Here is a 16,945-nt window from a genome sequence, read left to right on the forward strand (position 1 = left end):
TACTGGCCGTGCCTTCCCAGGGGCGCGACCATAAGGCGCCAAGGGCCGGCCACTGGCCGTGGCCTGGGAGGGGGAATTGGTACCAGCATGCCTCTGGACACCTTCGGAGCGGCTACCAGCCATCTGATGAAGGCAGGAGCGGCTACAGGCCGACTCCTGCAGGAGGGGTGGGGAGCGGCTACAGGCCGACTCGAGAGCAACACCTTTGGAGCGGCTACCGGCCATCTGACGAAGGCAAGAGCGACCACAGGCCATCTCTTTCTGCTGGTGGGAAGAGCAGCTACAGGCCGACTCAGGGGCAACGCCTTCAGAGCGGCTACCTGCCGTCTGACGATGGTGGGAGTGGCTACAGGCCGATTCCTGTAGGAGGGGGGAAGAGCGGCTACAGGCTGACTCAGGGGCAACACCTTCGGAGCGGCTACCAGCCGTATGACGAAGGTGGGAGTGGCTACAGGCCGACTCCTTCAGGAGGGAGTGTTAGGCGGCTACCGGCCATCCCTGGAAGAACACCTTCTGACAAAGGCAGGAGCGACTACAGGCCGTCTCCTGATTACCCTCAGGTCAGTGGTGTACCGATTCCTTAGAGAGGGGTGGGCGGCTACCGGCCGTCCCAAAAGGGAAGACACCTTCGGAGAGGCCTCAGGCACACTCCAGGTGAAGGCAGGAGTGGCTACAGGCCAACTCCCGAGGGGAGCTGATTGGAGCTGGATAGGAAGCTCCACCCTGATCTGATCCGGCGGCACCTCTTCCCGTAGGTAGTGTCGGATCCCTGCTATGGCGATGGTGAGGCGGCTGTGTATCATAGGGGCGTACAGCCTGGGCTGACTTGTGCTGTTGTCACACTGAGTCTCGCGGTTTGGCTGCGGCTCCTCTGTGGGGTCCTGGTGGGGGTGTCGGGGAGTTTCTGGGGGCACTATGCTGCAGTTCACGCATTTCACCACTGCTCTCCTGGAAAAAGTCACGTCCCCTTGACTGGAGGTGATAGACGTGAATGTCATGGGTGGCGTAAACTGGTTGGAGATCTTTGAGAAGGGCTTGCCAGGTAGTGGTGGCGTGGTTCTCCTCTTGCTCCGCATCACAGGTGAGGAAGAGCGTGGAGGTGGTGGGGGAGGAGCAGAGGAGGTGGAGCAGGTGGTGTGGCCCTTGGAGCCGGCATTTTCTGCCGAGGGTAGGTGCCCATACTGCTCGTCGCACTTTCATCTTGGTGGTTGTTGCTGCTGGTGTGGTGTGGTGCTGTATGCTTGACACCGAGGGTAGGAGTCTGGTTTTGTGGCGTGGTAATGCGGCATATGGTCTCTGGGGAGTATATGTGGTGGGGATCTGGGCCTGATGTAGCATGACAGTGTGAAGTTAGGGGGAGGCAGGTGGAGTGGGAGAGTGGGTGTATCGGGTGGGTGGGCGTGAGAGGCGGCCTGAATGGGTGGTTGTGATTTTGAGGGTGGGAGTGGGTGGGGAGGTGGGTGTGCAGGGTGGGCACGGTTGGGCGGTACGTGCCGTTGGGTGTGGGGTGGACGAGGTGGAGTGTGATGACGTTGGAGTGGGCATACGTAAGGGTGCTGGGCGGGAGGTGGTCCGTGGGATTCATATTAGTAAAGTATCCAAATGCTCCTTGCTACCAGAAAATAGGAAAGAGAAAGTGTTATAAATACCCTCCACCTTATATTTCTATAAACATAACGAGACTCTCAGTGCCTTACACCTTCCCTTACTGAATCTCCTTTCGGCATTCCCCACGTACGTGAAAACCTAGAATCGTGTTATAATAAATTACCAAAACCCCCTGGCTATCAGAAAATAATAAGTCAAACTCTCTAACATTAACTCCCACTTTATATTTCTATTAATATAATTAGACCCTCAGCACGTCGCTATAAATATAATTAGACCCTCAGCACGTCGCTATAAATATAATTAGACCCTCAGGACGTCGCCAATTCCCCCCCCCCTTGTGAGACTCACCCTCAACTTCCCCACGTGCATGGATACCCTGTGTTCTAAGTAAACCTGTACACGCAGGTGTGGGGTGGGGTGGCGGCCGGGGAGGTTGAGGTGGTAGGGGGGGTGAAGGAGGAGAGTGAGGAGGAAATGTAGCACTCGTATGTGGAAGCGGGGGGCTGCGCCGGGACAGGAGGAGGGAGGGGGTGTGGGGCTGGGGCAGCAGGGGCGGGGACGTGGAATGGACGCACGTGGCGGTTCCGGAGGGTGCGTGGGGCGCCGTGATAATTGATGACAACTTGATAGGGGTTGGGGACGTGGGTAATTGTGTGGGGTCCCGTGAAGCGGGGGGCGAGTTTGTGTGGGGTGGGAAGTTGGGCAACTACAACAGTGTTGCCAGGGCTGAAAGGGTTGGGGGCTGTGTCGGGGTTGAGGTCTAGGTTTTTCTGTAGGTGGACCAATCGGCCCTTCAGGTGGTGCAGTGGGTCTGTGGTTGGAGCAGAGGTGGGTGGCTGTAGGTGTTGGCGAAGGGGCAGTAGGAGGGGTGCCTCGCCGAATATCTGCTCACAGAGGGAAACCCCGTCTTCTCTGGGGCAGGAATTTATGCCTCACTGGACAATTTTCGTGTGAGCAGGCCAGTCGTCGTCTTTTGTGGCTTCGATGCGTGTGTGCAGTTGATTCATGAGGGTGCGATGGCTGCATTCGCACACTGCATTTCCCTGTGGCCAGTAAGGAGAGGAGTGGGGGATCCTGTATCCAAATATTCTGGCAAGTTCCTCCCAGACTTTTCCGGTAAACTCTGGGGTGTTGTCCGAATGGATTGCCTGGGGAATGCCGAAATAAGGGAAAACATGTCAGAAGAGGGTGTCTGCAACAGCGACGGCATGATGCTCGGACAGGCTACGACAAATTTTGAATATGTGTCCAAGAATGTGATCACGTACTTGTAACCTGATTTTGGAGGGAGGGGCCCCACTATGTCAATTGCTAAGAGTTGCCAGGGCTTGTGGGTGGTGATGTGGCCCGAAGGTCCTGCGGTTCATGTGATGTCTTTCCCCAATGCACAGGCGCGGCAACTTTGAATGATTTCCATAGCGAGGGTGGAGAGGTTTGGCGCCCAGTATGTGTCGTTGAACACCTGTAGCAGTTTCTTGGTGCCCAGATGGATGCCGTTATGGGTGTGAAGGTGGCGTAAGGTGCCAAGCGCGGTTTCTGGAGCCAGGAGGATGTGACCGGATGGGGTTAGGAGGTGGTTGCCCTGCTGGTATATCTTGTTGAACAGGTGGGAGGGGATCCATGGGGGTTGCTCCTTGCGGTGCCATTGCTGTAGGTCTGTCTCCGGCTGGATGGTGTGGACGGGGAGGCGGGAAAGGGCGTCCCCGTTAGTGTGGAGCTTTCCTGGCCTGTAGGAGACCTCGTAATTAAATTCTTCTAAGGTCTCGTGCCTCCTGATGAGTTGGGCATTATGGGAATCAGATTGGCATAACCACTGGAGAGACTGGTGGTCTGTGATGATGGTGACCTGAGTGCCGGAAAGATATGCCCTGAAATGCTGGAGGGCCCAAACTATCCCAAGGCATTCCCAATTAGTTGCGGCATAGTTCTTCTCGGCCTGATTCAGGGTGCGGCTGGCACAGGTGATGATGTGTTCCCGGCCTGCCTGAACTTGCGCCAATACGACACCTATGGTGGAGAGGGAAACATCGGTGTAGAGGCGAATGGGGAGGGCATAATCGGGAAACGCTACGATGGGGGCAAAGACGAGCTTGTCTTTGAGTTTCTGAAAAGCAGCTCGCCCTTCTTCCGTCCAGAGGAACGGTTCCCCCTTCCTGGTCAAATCATGGAGGGACTTCGCGATGTGGGCGAATCCCTTCACGAAACGGCGGTAATAGGACGTTAGTCCTAGGAAGGCATGGATGCCGTAGACGTCCTGTGGTGGAGGTATGTCCGCTATGGCGCGGAGCTTGTCGGGGTCGAGGAAGAGTCCTTCCTGGGAAATAACGTGTCCTAGGAATGAGACAGTCTGAGCAGCCAGGACGCACTTAGAGGGCCGGAGTTTAAGGCCTGCCTGGCGAATCTTGGTGAAGACTCGGCGGAGGCACTGCAGGTGGTCGGCCCAGGTCCGGCTACAGACAATGATGTCGTCTAAGTATGGCAGGGATATTTCCCATGTGAGGCCGCTAAGGACAGATTCCATAAGCCTGGAGAAGGTGGCGGAGGCACTACAGAGTCTGAACAGTAGGACATTAAATTCATAATGCTTGCCATTACTTGTTGAAAAGGTCGTTTTGCCTTGGTCTTCTTGGCGCACGGGGAACTGCCAGTATCCAGACTGGAGGTCGAGGGTGGAAAACCAAGATGCTCCATATAGGGAATCTAAGGAATCGTCGATTCATGGGAAGGGGGTGGCATCTTTGATGGTGACATCATTCAGGCGGTGGTAATCGATGCAGAATCGCATTGTGCCATCCTTCTTTTTCACTAGAACGACGGGGGAGGACCAGGGGCTGGTGGAGGGGGAAATGACGCCAGCCTCTATCATTTCTTGTACTTGGCAGTCCTCTTCCTCCTGCTGTCTGGGGTTTCTCCGTCGGGATGGTTGTCTAATGAGTGGGCCTGTCGTATGAATTTCATGTGACAGGTGCATGGTGTGTCTTATGTCTGCTGGTCCTACCGCGAACAAATCCTGAAAGTCCAGGAGAAGGCAGCGTAGGGTGTCCGACTGCTGGGCGGAGAGATGGTCAGAGATGGGTGGCAGGGGGGCGGGGGAGTGAGAATGGGGTGGGGTGCAGGGCTTGGCTTCCTCCATCTCTCTGATGATGAGCCCTTTTGGGAGGGTCAGGGGGGAAGGGGCAAGGTTAGCGATGCGGACGGCAATGTGACGTGGAGGGAGGAAAGTGGGAGACAATAGGCAGCGGAGAAGTCTCCTGGCGGGAGGAGGGGGGAGAATAAGACAGAGGGGCCGGAGGGCCGGTTGAGGGGCACCCAGGCCTCATGACAGGGGGGATGGTAACGGCAGCAGAGATGGTGGCGGGGAAAAAGGGAGAAGGGGTGGTGGAAGGGGGCATGGGGGGAGGAGGAGGGGGTTGTGGAAGGGGGCATGGGGGGAGGAGGAGGGGGTTGTGGAAGGGGGCATGGGGGGAGGAGGAGGGGGTTGTGGAAGGGGAGGAGGGGGGTGAGGAAGGGGAGGAGGGGATGAATCTTCCAGCCGGGGCCATGGTGTACAGGTGCAAACGGCCTGGGTTGGGTTGGGCGGGGCACGGAAGTGGAGCTGCCGGTAGTGGCAGTCTATGGTAACTCCGAGCTTCTGGAGTAGGTCCAGTCCCAAGTAACCGTCGTAGCTCTGGCAGGAGTAAAATATAATGAATTGGTGTTATGTTGACACCGGCTGGTGGGTGTCGACCCGTAGGGCCCATGTCTCCCCACGGATGGGCAGGGGGCCATACCCCGCGTCCACATGGTGAGTGGCAGTGGGGCGGAGCGGGCCAAAGGTCGATCTATGGCGGGAGAAATAGTGGCTGTAAAGGCAGGATCTGGCCGCTCCCATATCGCGGTTCAATTTCATCTTGTGGAACACTGGGGGGCGATATTTGGGGGTAATGGCCCCCGCCACTCTGGGTTGGTGAGGGGGGCGAGCCTAAAAATCCAGCTGTCTGGGGCTTCCATCTTCTTGCTCCTGCTCCTGTTCCCCAGGATGGGGCTCCACTATGGGTGCTAGTTCATCCTCAGGGGCCTCGTCCTCCAGAGAGGACACTTTATGTGAACCCGGGGCCATGGGCTTGCGGCGTGCAGCCTTAAGCTGGTCCTGTATGTCATGTAGGGGACACCAGAAGCTGCAGGCTGTGAATTCCCATGGCTTCACTAGGATCAGGTTAGGGTTTTCCCGGTGGGCGGGACGCCAGCACTAGGGGTGTGCTCTAGGCAGGCTCGGCGTCGGGGTGGGGTTGGTGTGAGGCAAGGGAGGACGTGGCATGATCAGGGGAGCCGGAGTTTGAGTGGGAAATATCTTCACCACATTAATTTGCTAGGGTGAAGGGGAGGCGGTCAGGAGGCGCTGTATGAGCTGGATATCTCTATCCATGTCTCCAGTCGGGTCATGGATAGTAAAGTGTTGCTTAACAACACTCAAAAGTACTCTGAGAAGAGTGTTGAAAGTGTGCTGATCCCGGGTTTCCTCCTCTGCCTCCAGGTAGGCAGCAGTGACTAGGTGTCTTGCCTGTATCAGGGTATTATTTAAATCCCCGTCAAATGAAAAACTATCCAATTGGGATAGTGCCACCACTTTCCCTAGCGATGGGGTGATGGCCTGAACAACGAATTTTGTAAAGTTCCACCAGGTGAGCTCCGGGACGACTTTCGGTGCTATGTTCGCCGCCGCTTTGCCCAATAGTGGAAGTGTGACTGCAACTTTTTGCTGGTCATTATCAAAGCCAATATCCAGTAAGGGTTTAATAATTGCCAGATACGTGTGTATATCGTACTGGTTGGGGTCAAACTTGAGTAATTGCACGTGGGGTTTTGTTGCCATTTTGCCAAATATTTCTTCACTACCTCTCTCGTACGCCCGTCCACAACAGCTGTCCACCAGTGTAATGCTAGGTGTTTAAGGCCCGACTCCTCGGTCCTAGAACACCTAACGTGTAGCGGGGTCCTCTTTCGAGACCGGGGCTTAGTACAAATAAGAGAGAGGCAGGACACAAAAACTCCAGGCAATAACCTTTACACGTGTATTCCTTAGTCAGACACAAGACAAACAGCAGAGTGTACAGCACAATATTTGGTGAATTATAATCCTTACAACTAGATAATCAGTATCTCGCAGGATACTAGTTCAACAGGCACTGATAAGAACCCTCTAGGTGTAGTGTACAGGTTTACTAAAACACAGGGTCTAGGTGCACGTGGGGAAGTTGGGGGTGGGTCTCACGTGGGGAGGTGGCGACGCGCTGAGGGCCAAATTATATTTATAGTAATATAAAGTGGAAGTTAATGTTAGTGAGATAGACTTATTATTTTCCGACAGCAAGAAGATTTTGGCAATTTATCATAACACGATTCTAGGTTTTTATGCACGTGGGGAAGGCCGAAGGGAGATTCACTGAGAGAAGGGGTAAGGCACGAAAGTCTCGTTATGTTTATAGTAATATAAGGTGGAGGGTATTAATAACACTTTCTCTTTACTATATTCTGGTAGCAAGGGGCATTTGGATATTTTACTAATATGAAGCCCACGGCTTGAGTGTCTCACTGATATAATATAGAGGGCGTCACACCATGAGTCTGGTTCACCAACACTTAGATTCTGCACTTATCACTATTCCGCCCCATAGTATATTACATTCCCACTCCAACTTCACGTAAACACTTGTCCTGATATTCGGGGTGCACTATGTCACCTCATCACTGTTACACTATAATTTAGGGCATAATCACATATCATGAGTCACTATACGGTGGGGGCGGCGGGGAGACATGCCGGCGACAATTCTGCTGGGACTGGGCACCGCCAGGGGAGGGCGTGCCGAGAGGGCACGGGGCGACTTGCAGGAGCGTCTTCTCTCGTCCGAGGCTGCAGGTGGCGGAGGGGCCCGTACTTTCCGGGCTAGGAACAGGGGTGTGGCCCTCAGGACTGGGGCCAAACAAGTCCAGAAATCTCTGGCTCAGGTCTCGGCCGGAGGTGGAGGTCCTCCACCGTCGGGGCGTAGGGAGGTCCCGCCCGGGCGTCCTGGGGAAGGCCTGGAGTTCCTGAGGGCTGTGGCCCCCCGAGCCAAACGGAGCCGACAGGGAGGGGCTGTGGCACCAACCCGAATCAGAGTCCGTCAGGTGGGTCTTCTCCAGGGCCAGGTGTAGGGAGCAGAGGCCAGGGGAGGTGATAAGGCCTCTCCAGTATTCTCCTACGTCCTCTGCGTTGGGGGTCGGGATCCTCGTCTCACGCTGGGGCAACGGGACTGCTCTCGCCTGCTTCCGGCTGTGGGGCCTGGCTACTGGCCGTGGCTTCCCAGGGGCGCGACCATAAGGCGCCAAGGGCCGGCTACTGGCCGTGACCTGGGACGGGGAATTGGTAACAGCGCGCCTCTGGACACCTTTGGAGTGGCTACCAGCCGTCTCACGAAGGTGGGAGCGGCTACAGGCCGACTCCTGCAGGAGGGGTGGGGAGTGGCTACAGGCCGATTCAAGGGCAACATCTTCGGAGCGGCTACCGGCCATCTGATGAAGGCGGGAGCGACTACAGGCCGTCTCCTTCTGTTGGTGGGAAGAGTGGCTACAGGCCAACTCAGGGGCAATGGCTTCGGAGCGGCTACCGGCCGTCTGACGAAGGTGGGAGCGGCTATAGGCTGACTCCTGCAGGAGGGGTGGAGAGCGGCTACAGGCTGACTCAGGGGCAATGCCTTCGGAGCAGCTACTGGCCATCTGACAAAAGTGGGAGTGGCTACAGGCCGACTCCTGTAGGAGGGGGGAAGAGCGGCTACAGGCCGATTCAGGGGCAACACCTTCGGAACAGCTACCAGCCGTCTGATGAAGGTGGGAGCGGCTACAGGCCGACTCCTTCAGGAGGGGGTGTAGGGCGGCTACTGGCCGTCCATGGAAGAACACCTTCTGACGAAGGCGGGAGCGACTACAGGCCGTCTCCTGATTACCCTCAGGTTGGTGGTGTACCGATTCCTTAGTGAGGGGCGGGCGGCTACCGGCCGTCCCAAAAAGGAAGACACCTTCAGAGAGGCTACAGCCACACTCCTGGTGAAGGCAGGAGTGGCTACAGGCCAACTCCTGAGGGGTGCTGATCGGAGCTGGATAGACAGCTCCATCCTGATCTGATCCGGCGGTACCTCTCCCTGAAGGTAGTGTCGGATTCCTGCTATGGCAACGGTGAGGCAGCTGCGTATTATAGGGGGGTACGGCCCGGGCTGATTTGTGCTGTTGTCGCACTGAGTCTTGCGGTTCGGCTGCGGCTCCTCTGTGGGGTCCTGGTGGGGGTGTTGGGGAGTTTCCGGGGGCACTATGCTGCAGTTCACGCATTTCAAATATATGTATTTTTAAATATTAATAAAAAGCTTATAAATTTTTACGACTTTTGGGGGCCCCACTCAACTGGGGGCCGGGGGGCAGTTTCAAACAGCCCCCAGCCCCCCCTCAGGTACGCCACTGCTTATATTCACATTACTTTCATTCTTTATGATCAGGAATTGCTTAAAGTGTTCTTTGCTTCTGCTCACTTTTTCTCCCTTCACTAGTAATCTGCCATTTTAATCTTTCACTCTCCGACTAACTTCTTTAACACCCTGTCTAACTCTCTTTACCTCTTTCCAGATCATTTTCTTACATTCTCTCCACTTTACACTCACATTCCTTCCAAATTCCTGATCGACTCTCTTCTTTCTCTTACTAACCTTTACACCTCTCGTTTCCTCTACAAATAACTCCTTCTTCCGTCTCTCAACTTCCTCCACACCCCTGTTTCTCATCCACTTTCTATATGCTTTCTTCTTTTGTATCAGCCTGTCCAATCTCTTCATTCCACCATGCTGTTCTTTGCACCCCCTTTCGCCTTCTCTTCACCCCACACACCACCTCACATACTACACAGATTTCTTCTGTGAATATCTTGCACACACCTTCCACCTCCCCCATCTGCTCTAATCAAATTTACCCAGTCGCCCCTCCTTGTAAAGCAACTATAGTCGTGGTGCACGAGTCTGAAGGCATCATTATCGCACCCTGGCAACCTATCTGCCAGCAATGCGTCCGATTTCGTATCATATTTTACACGAATCACATTATTATGCACGAATATATTATACACAAATAATATTATACACGAACATGTTATACACGAATCGCAAACCTATGATACACGAAACTGGACGTGGACGCACTGTTGATGGGTAGGTTGCCAGGGCACGATAATGACACCTTCAGACTCAGGCGCCGTGACTAGAACTCCAACATAAACAGCCACCCCTTACTGGATTAGGCCTATGGCCTCTGGCTATAGACAGATAGACAGATAGACAGATACCAAAAAGTAAGTGTACGACTATAACCAGGATGGAGGCTAAGCTAATGACCAGTGGAATCTCTCCATAGTCCGCTTTGGTTCCTTTTTTTTATTTATTTATTTATTTATTTATTTTTTGTCAAGGCTTCACCAGGTGCAGTGACATCTGTACTCGTTATTCGCAAATATCAAAATCTACAAAACGAATGGGCACTGAAAATGATACAATCAATTACATGGTCGAGTATCCAATGACTTGTCAACATAAACTTGGCAAGTCCCTTTTAACAATGCATAATGAAAGATGTATTGCACTATGGAATGAGGAACTTCAATAAGCTTTTATTATTTGGATAAAAATCGACCTAGTCAGGTTACAGAAAAAGGAAGAGAAAGATCTAGGTGAGCTGTCTCATTAATCTTTGAAGTTCTCCAAATATTTGCGTATCCACCCCTGTCGTTGCTTTCCCCAACTACACCCTTCCATTTCGGCTCTACACAGACGCCTCCCTCATTGCAATCAGGGCCGTGCTGGTGCAAGTCCAAGAGGGCCACGAACACATCATCACCTGCGCCAGTCGTACCTTAAATCTGGCAGAGAAGAATTACGCTGCCACCAAGACAGAGTGCCTGGATATTGTCTGGGCACTCGAGCACTTTCGGGCGTTCATAGCAGGGACCCAAATCACCATCATCACTGATCACCAGTCCCTCCAGTGGTTGCAACAGTCTGACACCTACAACGCCCCATTCATCAGATGGCACGAAACTCTGGAGGAGTTTAACTATGAAATCTTGTACTGCCCTGGCAAACTCCACACCAATGTGGACGCCCTTTCCCAGCTCCCTATCAACGCCGCCCAGCCAGGGGCTGACCTCCTCTAACAATAAGATTGGAAGGAAAGGCCACCCTGGATCCCTCAGCCCCTCTTCAAAAAATTGTACCGCCAAGGCAACTATCTGCTAACTCCATCTGGGCATATCATTCTGGCCCCAGACGCCACCCTAGATGCCCTACGACACCTGCATGCCCACAACGGTATTCATCTGGGCACGAAGAAACTCCTACAGGTTTTCAACAATGCCTATTGGACGCCAAATCCCTCCACCCTCGCCAAGGAGATTATCCAATCCTGCTGAGTGTGTGCCCTTGGTAAGGATACCACCCGTACCGCCGGCCCAGCTGGGCATATTATCGCCCACAAACCTTGGCAACTCTTGGCACTCGATGTAGTGGGACCTTTGCCCCCGAAATTGGGCTATAGGTACGTGATTACATTCACCGACACATACTCTAAGTTCGTCGTAGCCTGCCCAGCGAAAGACCTCCATGCTGTCGCAGTGGCTGATGCCCTGGTCCAACACGTTTTTCCTTACTTTGATATCCCACAGGCCATCCATTCAGACAATGTGCCAGAATTCACCTGCAAAATCTGGGAGGAACTCGCCCATCTTTTCGTCCCCTTACTGGCCCCAAGGAATTGCCGTGTGTGAACACAGCCATTGTATCCTAAAGAATCAACTCCGCACCCGGATAGAAGTCACCATAAACGACGACTGGCCCACCCTTGTAAAAATCGTTCAATGGGGCATTAATTCCTGCCCCCGAGAGGACGGCATCTCGCCCTATGAGCAAGTGTTCATAGAAACACCCCTCCTCCTACCAGTTCAGAAGCACTTGCAACTCCCCGCTTCTACCTCCACCTCCGACCCCTGACACCACCTCAAATGACGACTGAAGCACCTCCAAAACAACCTGGACCTCTGCCCCGACTCTGCCTCCAACCCCTACAAGCCAGGTGATACCGTGATGATCGTGCAGCTCCCCATCCCTCACAAGCTTGCCCTGCACTTTATGGGGCCACACACCATCACTCACATCCCTAACCCCTACCAGGTGACCGTAGAATACCATGGCACATCCCGCACCCTCAGAAACTGGCATGTCCGCCCCTTCCATGCCCCCACCTCCCTGGCTCCAGCCCTGTGCCCCACCCCACCCCCCACCCCTGCGCCACCTTCCTCTTCCTCCTACAACTGCTGTATCTCCCCCTCCCCTTCTCTCTCTCCCTCTCCCTCCCCCGTCGCCCCCACCTCACCCCCCGCCACGTCCAGCACCTCACCTGACAGCTCACCAACACCATTGAGCCCCCACACCTCCCCCACCCCATCACCACCTAGTACCCAATTCACCACGCTCAACACCAAGTGTCCCACCGATGCCTCTGCACCCTCTCCACCCACCACATCCCCGCCTCAACCTCTGCCCCCCTCCGACAACCAAACCCACTAACCACCCACACCCCCTCGGTCTCACCCACCCCGGCTCCCATCCCTGCTTCCGCCAGAGCCACCCACATGCCCGCCGCACCACCAATCCCTACACCCATCCCCCGCTCCCCACCTTGCAGTATCCACCCACCAACCACCCCCAAACCAACTGCCCATGCCCTGCACCCATCACAAGTGGGCTGACGCCGCATGCCCCCATTGCCTCCCACACCCACCCTCAGAACCACCACTACCCGTTCTGGCTGCCTCTCCCGCCCACCCGCCCAATACGACCACTCTCCCACCCCACCTGCATCGCAGTAAATTCACATGCCAACCCCTACCATAAGCCCTCTCACATACATGATACACCAAGTTCAGATCCCAACCACATATACCCCCCAGAGACTCCACACCGCATTACCCCAGCATAAAACTCCACACTTGCCCTCCATCTCCAGCATTCAGCACAGCCCAACACTCGAGACGACACCTGCCATGAAGATCCGCCAAGCCATATGGGCACCACCCTTCAGGTGCAAATGGCGTGTCCGAGGACCTAGTCACCTCCTAAGCCTCCTCTGTTCCTCCACCGACCAATCAACCCTGTTCATCACTTGCAACGAACAGCATGAAGAAAATCCTGCTACCACAGCCTGGCACGTCCTCCTCCAACACCTCCAGCCAGTCTACACCACCTACGATACAAGAGTTTATCACCTCCAGTCACGAGGCCATGACTTCTTCTCAGCCGAAGGTGGTAAAATGCAGCAAGACATCAAAACAGACTGCAACGAGCCACCAGAAGGAGCCCATGGAGGAGTGTACATGGCGCGAATGAGCTCCGGGCGGAAACGGCTTAAATCCACCCAGGCTGCGCGCCCCTATGACATGAAGCTTGCCCACCGCCACCATAGGAATACAAGATGACCTGCAGGGCAAGCTGCACACAGATCAGACCGGGGTGGAACTATTTCTCCAGTTCCTAACAGCACCCCTGAGATGGTCGATAGCCGCTCACCCTCCTACAGGAGATGGCCGGAAGCTGCTCTGGAGGAAACTAGGAGACGGCCTGAAGCCACTCCCACCTGCATCAGTAGACAGCCTGAAGCCGCTAGGAAGGTGCCTCTCAGAGAGACAGCCTGCAGCTGTTCACCCTCCTACAGGAGACGGCCTGAAGTCGCTCCAGAGGCCAATCAGGAGACGGCTGGTAGCCGCTCCTGCCTTCGTCAGGAGACGGCCTGAAGCCACTCTGAAGGTGCCCCTGGAGAGATGGCCAGTAGCCGCTCACCCTCCTACAGGAGATGGCCTGAAGCTGCTCTGGAAGCCAATCAGGAGACGGCCGTTAGCCGCTCCCACCTTCGTCAGGAGATGGCCGGAAGCCACTCTGAAGGTGCCCCCAGAGAGACGGCCTGTAGCCATTCTACCCTCCTGCAGGAGGCGGCCTGTAGCCACTCTGAAGGTGTCCCGAGGTAGCCACGGCCAGTAGCCGGGCCCTACCGCCAGAGACAGCCTGAAGCCTTTCCTTTGTCAGGTGCTAAGCCTGGTCCACCTACCCGTGACTTGGAGGGAGCCCCCAGCCTGGAGGAGTATTGGAGAGGCCCTGTGACCACCACCGGGCTCTTCTCTGTACAGCCCATGGAGACACCCCTGACGGACCCCGATGCCAGTCGACGCCACAGCTCACTCCTGACGACGTCCCCGACCTGCAAGGGCTGCAGCCTCCCGACCGTCCCTCAGACTTCTGGGCGGGACCTCCCTGCACCCAGATGCCAGAGATTCTCATCCTCCGTCAAGTGCCTGACTCAGAAGTTCAGGCGACTGTTCAGCCCCAGCCCAGGGGGCCGGACTCCCACCCCGAGCCCAGAAGCCTCAGGCCCCTATTCCCCCAGCAGCCCCAGATGAGGAAGGACGCCCCTATGTGCTGTCCCCCACCCCCGGGACCTAGCCGCTCCTGGAGGATCCCAGCCCCGTCAGTAGGGAGGCTGAGACTTCACCTCTGCCCCTGAGCCTGACTGTGACATGTCCGACCTGACAGTGAGTGAAAGTGAACAGCCGCAGCATACAGACAGTGTAGGAGTGACAGAGTAAAGTGGGCGGTGGTTACAGCATAAGGGTGGAAAAGATAGTGCAACAGTAAGACAGTGAAGGATGGGCCTACCATAGTGTACAGTGCCGCTATAAGACAGCGAAGATCATATATAGACCCCTGAGTTGAAGTTCTGTTACAGCCAGCTCCACCCAGGTATATAGTAGAGTAATGTAAAAGTGATCTATGGGCCAAGGTACAGTGAACGCTTTGTGCAACAGTGGCGGCACGTCTCGATCAGGTCACGCTTAGGCCCAGAGTAAAATATTAATGCTACCCTGGGAAATCAAGACAACCACCTCCCCCACCAACATAAGTGTCTAGCTCAAGCGTCGTTCCCCCTAACCAATCTGGTCCTGTACAGTATCCTGCATGATACTAGTATTCCATATCTGCAGCCCAAGAATTATAATTGTCCAGCTTGTTGTATTTGTGACATCTGCTCGTTCCTGTGTAAGATTTAGTAATAAACATGTAAGGTGTTGCCTTGAGTTTTTGTGTCCTGCCTCTTTTATTTGTCTAAGCTCCGGTCTAGAAAGCGAACCCAGCTACTCATTTGGTACTCTAGGGACGGGAGGCCGAACCTAAAACACCTAGCATTACAGTTATAACTCGTAACATAAAAATATTAATTACAAAAGGAATAAAAAAAAAATGGGAATTTCTTTTCAATTTAGGGAATTTTACCCCTCAGATGTGGGGAAATTTGAACCAGAGCATCTGGCAGCACTGAACCAAGGGCACATAGTGCACGTGCTCTAGCTCTGCAGTCCATGGAGCCTCACATATAAGAAAAAAAATAAATGCAAACCGCATATAAATTGTAATGCTAGGTGTTTTAGGCTCGACTTCCCGTTCCTTAAACACCTAACACGTAGCGGGGTTCTCTTTCGAGACCGGGGCTTAGGACAAATAAGAGAGAGGCAGGACACAAAAACTTCAGGCAATAACTTTACACGTGTATTACTCAGTCAGACAAGAGACAACAGCAGATGTTACTAACACAATATTTGGTTGATCATAAACACTTATATCTAGATAATGCAATTAGTATCTCATAGGATACTATGGGTGAATATACTAAAATAACACTCAAGGCGGAGTATTCAGAATTAGTACAGTCCAAGGTTTCCGAGCGCGTGGAGGAGTTAGAGACGATGCTCACTAGGGGAGGGTGTAAGGCACTGGAGTCTAATTATGATTATGGTAGTATGAGGCGGATGTTACGGGTACGTGTTCACTTTACTATTTTCTAGCAGCAAGGGACTTTTGATTAATTATTATTACTAACTCCATGGCTTGGGCCTTTCTCTTACTGTGATATGATAGGTATTATGCATCGGTCTTATTCACTAGCACTTTGGTTCTATATTGACTATTCACTGTTCTGCCTTGTTACTGTTAGACCATTATCATTCCAGTTTCACTTAAAACACTTGGTCTGGTACTATGAATGCACTTTACCGCCTCGCCACTGTTACACTACAATATGGTCGTAGTCACTGTCTCATGGGTCACTGGGCAGCTGGTGCAGCGGAGAGACAATCCGGCTTTACTTCTGCTGGAGCTAGGGCATCGCCAGGGAAGGCCGTACCGAGAGGGCACGGGATCACACGCAGGGGAATCTTCTCTCGTCCGGGGCTGCAGGTGGCAAAGGGGCCCCTACTTTCCGTGCTGGGGACAGGAGTGTGGCCCTCAGGACTAGAGCTGAACAACTGCCTGAACCTCTCATTGAGGCTCCTGACAGAGGTGGAGGTCCTCCGCCGTTGAGGCGTTGGGAGTTCCCACCCAGGCATTCTGGGGAGGGCCTGGGGTTCCCGAGGGTTGCAGCCCCCAGAGCTAGGCGGCGCCGACAGGGAAGGGCTGCGGCACCGGTCTGCATCAGGGTCCGTCAGGTGGGTCTTTTCCAGGGCCAGTCGTAGGGAGCAGAGGCCGGGGGAAGCTATAGGGCCTCTCCAGTACTCCTCTACGCCCTCTGCGTCGGGGGTTGGGGAACTTGTCTCACGCTGGGGCAGGGGGACAGCTCTCTGCTGCTTCCGGCCGTGGGGTCTGGCTACTGGCCGTGGATTCCCAGGTGCGCGACCACAAGGCGCCCAGGCCAGGCTACTGGCCGTAGCCTGAGAGGGTGAGTAACTGCCAGCAAACCCAGGGACACCTTCAGAACAGCTACCGGCTGTCTGATGAAGGGAGGAGTAGCTATAGACCGACTCCTTCAGGAGGGGTGGAGAGTGGCTACAGGCCAACTCAGGGGCAACACCTTCAGAGTGGCTACTGGCCGTCTGATGAAGGCGAAAGCGACTACAGGCCGACTCCTGCAGGAGGGGTGGAGAGCGGCTACAGGCTGACTCAGAGGCAACACTTTCAGAGCGGCTACCGGCTGTTTGACGAAGGCGGGAGCGGCTACAGGCTGACTCCTTCAGGAGGGATGAGGAGCGGCTACAGGCCAACTCAGGGGCAACAACTTCGGAGTGGCTACCGGCCGTCTGATGAAGGTGAAAGTGGCTAGAGGCCAACTCCCGCAGGAGGGGTGGAGAGTGGCTACAGGCCGACTCAGAGGCAACACCTTCAGAGCAGCTACTGGCCATCTGACGAAGGCGGGAGCGGCTACAGGCCAACTCCTTCAGGAAGGGGTTTGGAGTGGCTACCATCCGTCT

Source organism: Coenobita brevimanus, chromosome 54, assembly GCF_032717465.1.
Source record: "Coenobita brevimanus isolate Jiangsu-jjx chromosome 54, ASM3271746v2, whole genome shotgun sequence".
Taxonomy (NCBI): Eukaryota; Metazoa; Arthropoda; class Malacostraca; order Decapoda; family Coenobitidae; genus Coenobita; species Coenobita brevimanus.